The sequence below is a fragment of the Pygoscelis adeliae genome, unplaced genomic scaffold, assembly GCF_000699105.1.
Source record: "Pygoscelis adeliae isolate BGI_AS28 unplaced genomic scaffold, ASM69910v1 Scaffold83, whole genome shotgun sequence".
NCBI lineage: Eukaryota > Metazoa > Chordata > Aves > Sphenisciformes > Spheniscidae > Pygoscelis > Pygoscelis adeliae.
The window spans coordinates 1,079,103-1,083,636 of record NW_008824467.1 but is presented as its reverse complement, the minus strand read 5'-3'; the positions used below and the strand labels follow the sequence as shown (position 1 = coordinate 1,083,636).

Sequence of the window (4,534 nt, the reverse complement as noted above, 5' to 3'; positions counted from 1 at the left end):
AAAGAAATTGATCAGTCCAAGCAAATTTTTCAATATCCCTAAACTCTACAAATTTTAGAGTTCAATCAATGATTGAGATGGAGAAGTGGTGTCTCAAGGAAACTGGAAACCAGTCAGATTTTATTACATATTTCAAAATACTCCACAAAGCTATCATGCAGCCTATAGACCACAGAACAATGGAAGAGGATTTTCTTTTCTTTACAAAAGGATTCTCTTCCAAGTGCAGGCGGTTGACTCAGTAACATGTATTTACTATGCTCTTGTAGACTGATATTTGTTGCACATTTTTATACATCCAACAAGCTTGAAGAATGATTTCTTTATTACAGCATACAACTACTTATATGAAATATGTGAGCTTCCATAAAATGCTTCAGCAGCCAGGACATTCATTACAAACAGAAATACAGAATGAGTCTTACTAAAGCAAGAACCTATATTTCGCTGTAAATAGCATCTTCATCACCAGGGAACAATCACAAACGCTGGCAGGACACAGAAATATAGTTCTATTTGATACAAATTTACTTGTGGAAAACTAAATGAACAAGGTTCTTATTCTGCAGAGTTCAAAGATGCATTAAAGTCTTATTAATGTTGAAGTACAAGGACATGGAAAGAAGATAGGGAATTTCTTTCAGACCCTTCAGTTTTATTATCTGCCTATCAAGTGTCAATCTATTGGAGCACAAACTTCGTTCCATCGATAGTTGTAGCTCTTGTGATCTGTTGCTTCATATTTATGCATACTTGGGTTAACAGTGTACATCAGGTGGCCCAGGGCAGATACCAGCCATTTGCAAGCAGAAGACACAAAGTTTTCAATCCTGTGGCTGATATAAGGAGTGCTACACTGAAGTGAAATGCTTGTAAATAATTTGTTTTCCTTTAGTGACTGGATATAAATAAGAAACTAGACTCCAATGAACAACATTGGGGTCCTTTTAATTCTGCTTAGGTCTGATGTATCACTTCTCTTAATGGCTGAAAGAGAGTTTCCTTGTTTCCTGTGAAACCCTCTATAATAATGAAGTTTTTCTTCAGAGAGTTACAGAAGTATTTACCAAAAAAACGACAAAAGCTTAAATCATTAGAAACACACGTTCAAAAAGTTGTATCATTTGTATATGTAACTATCTCAATTTGTGGCCTGTTCTGCATTGATCTCTAGAACTCAAGATACTTTCCCAGAAGCAGGAGGGAGGATTTTTTCAGAGAAGTGATGTATCAGATAGCTAACAAAACAGAGTTCAGAAGATCACAAGACACACTCTTACCCCAGTCAGCGAGCCTCGTACCTGTAAGAGGTGGACATCTGGAGGGCAGCAAAACTTCAGGACAAAGCTGGGGCTAGGGAGCACCTGCAAAAACAGTGTACCCTGGGAGATCAAAAGAAGAGTGGGTACATTAGCAAAAGTGGAAAAAAATCTGTATAGGACACGATTGATAGAGTTTTACTTCATAACAAAACAGATGCAATCTTTGTTCAAAATATCACGCATCAGTGCTGCAGTTCAGAATTAGTGACATTTCTATCCATCCACAGGAAATCCCATCCAAACAATCTATACTGGCTCAAAATAATATTACATTACACTTCTAATTTTGGGGGAAATGCAGGCAAGCATCTTCACATTTTCTTCTGTATTGCCCCAGTGAACAAACTTAATAAGTGAGAACATATATATTGCTAAGCCCCCACCTTATGCTACCAAATACCCTCCTCTGTTTCCCTCACAGGCCAGAATACATACAGAAAATTGCTATTTTGCACCCACTAAGTGGCAGCTTGTGGTAAATTTACTTAGCACTTATGTATTAACACTTTGGACCTGATAACAGCCGTGGAAGGCCCCATGCACCTCAACAGGCTTCAGGTTCACAGCTGAACTAGGGTACAATTTTTACTGCCAACTGCCATGTCATCTTTCCCCTTCCAAACTCCTTTTCATTAGTCATAAGTGCAAGATACAACACAGACGACCATAATAATCTGCATAGCACCTCAAATGAAAACCAGGCTGAAGCCTGAACTCTGTCATGGTAGTAATATAAATAATATTTATTCAGTGCTCCAATTAGCTAACTGCATTTTTAAATAGCAGCAAAACAAGGACAACTTATCAATTCATCAAACTTATGTTTAATGCATAGCTGAATGTACCATGAAGCAAGACAAACACACTCATAATGAACACACAGATTAATGAACCGAAGAACTCACATAACCTTTCTCGGCCGAAAGATTTCCTACTCAACAAGCTATCTGAATGATGTAAGTGTACCTTTTATTAAGTAAAACATTATTCAACATGTCTAGAAGTAGTAAGATCTGGTCCCCAAGTAGAATATTTATTCATGCATGCATTTATGTTAATAAAAATGTTAAGTTCTCACCTAGACTTTGGGCATCCATTACATAAATTTAAGAACTCCTGTAGTTATAAGATACAATATAATAAAGAGAACTCTTCTCAAATTTCTTCTGCCTTAGCCATCACCCATATAAAAGAAAAGTAGAATTATATGGTAAACTCTTAACATAACTGATACTTCCAGGAAGAATTAGTTATAAACAAATGTGTAACACAGGCAAGGAACAATTTAAACAATAAAACCATTTATTTGAAAAGCATTGCAGTATTTTAAAAACTACAAAATTCTACTTGATAACTGCCAGGGATACTTACCATACTGACAAAAACAGAAATCTAAACAAACCAGTTGCACATCAGAGTAACCGTTAGTGAACTCACCCAGCTTTTTAGCATGTAACCAACACCCAGAATTCAGAAGTTTCTGCAAATTTTACTCCAAATACCAGTAGTAGGATAATGAAGTCCTAGTCATTGACCAGACAGCCATTGAGAAATTTGCAGCAAGGCAGCCTTTGTTCCGTAGGCCTGATTTCTGATTAATTAAGTTGTTGACAATTTTGTGAGAACATGATGAAGAGCTCAAGCAGCAGTTCCTACTGCAATAGGAGCACCACCCTTTTCCTCAAGAGAAGACACCTTGAAAAGCTGTTGTGATTAAGAGAGAGTTACACTGGAGACAAATGTTTACGCCTCATGTGGAACTAAAACCTTACAACCTCTATATTGTTTTGGTTACTCCTTGATGCACAGAGAAACCCCTCACAACATCCATCCTCAGGAGATGATCACAGGAGGTCCTGAGTGGGCATCACACACACCCCTAGATTCCACTGTCTCTGCTTGAGACCTTCCATCATAAATACATAATCCCCACTCTTCTACTCCTATGACCAGCAGTTGAACCACTTATTGTCTCACAGATGCCTATGGGCTGAAGGAAAAGTTTGATTTCTCTTTGTATTATGCAGGTTGCTTTTCATAGCTTAGAATAGATCCGCAAGTAAATAGGCAAGGCTTAAAAGGGGGAAATGCAAACAGAGTGCAGCTGTCTTCCTAATAACCTCCAATAAAGTCTTCTACTGGGATGTTCTCCAACCTACAAATTCTTTCTGCGTAGAATGTAATTAAAAAGAGAAGGCTCATAACTGTCCAAACATTTTCTTTATAGACCATGTCCAGAAAATGTTGCAGCATTCCCAGAGGAGCAAATAGAAAGACTTTGATGGAGAGACATTCACTGAGAGCAGACATTCTGAATTGGATGTTTGCCTTCTGGAAATTTCTTCTGTTTCATAGACATTGTGATGTGGTAAACCTTATCAAAAGTGGTGTTCTCAGCAAGGAATTATTTGAATAAGTTTTTATGTCAGCAGTTTTCCATTATAGCATACTAACTAGCAACAGCAATGGCTGAACAATACACAACGCTTGGAATATAGTCATGAATAATACCTGAGCCTCCCAGCACCTTAATTCTCTCTCTTCCAGTAATGTGTGTATGCAGAAAGAATCCCTCCAATATCCTTTAAAGCTAATTTACAGAACTGTATCTTTTAGTACTGGTAATGATAAACTCTCAAATTACGAATGTGTTCCTGCTCCTTTATAACTTTCTGGTAACCTAATCAACTTCTTTAAAGAGACCCACAGCAAGCTCTCCTGCTGTTCCACCAGAAGGTCTGCTAATTTTCAACAGGTAATGACCAGCACAAGCAGGACAAAACTAGGGCTGGGGTTTCAGCCAAACATCTGTTGCAAAAGCATTAGAACCATGTTCAATAAAATACTTTGTGCATTTGTGTCAATTTCACCACATTAGTCAGTTTTGAGGAAAAAAAATTCAAAGCAGTAATTGATTAAAATTTTTTCTGAATTTCACTTCAATATTACTTTTAAAATGTAACATTTCAAAAGGCAGAAATATTTTTTTCCTTCTTCTCCCAAGCTTTTGGAACTTCCAGGATGTCAAAAATATGTCAGTTATTCACACTGTTCAAGACACCCATTGTACCGTTCAGAAAAGCATACATGACTTGTGAACACCTTGCATACATAAACTGTAATGAACTAACAAACTCAGAATTCCTATCTAGTCAAATACCTCCAAAACACACATTAAAAACCAAATAAACAAAAACAAACCTTCAAAGAGG

The 4,534-nt window shown here is 37.1% G+C and overlaps 1 long non-coding RNA gene across 5 annotated transcripts in view; it reads right to left on the bottom strand.

Moving 5' to 3' along the window:
* Window positions 1–863: 863 nt before the first annotated feature.
* The window catches only part of LOC103914455, a 36,417-nt gene continuing 32,746 nt past the window's right edge, over window positions 864–4,534 (bottom strand). For all 5 annotated transcript variants that reach the window (XR_663466.1, XR_663464.1, XR_663468.1 and 2 more), the window contains one exon: window positions 864–1,364. This is a non-coding gene — a long non-coding RNA (uncharacterized LOC103914455). The remainder of the gene's footprint in view (window positions 1,365–4,534) is intronic.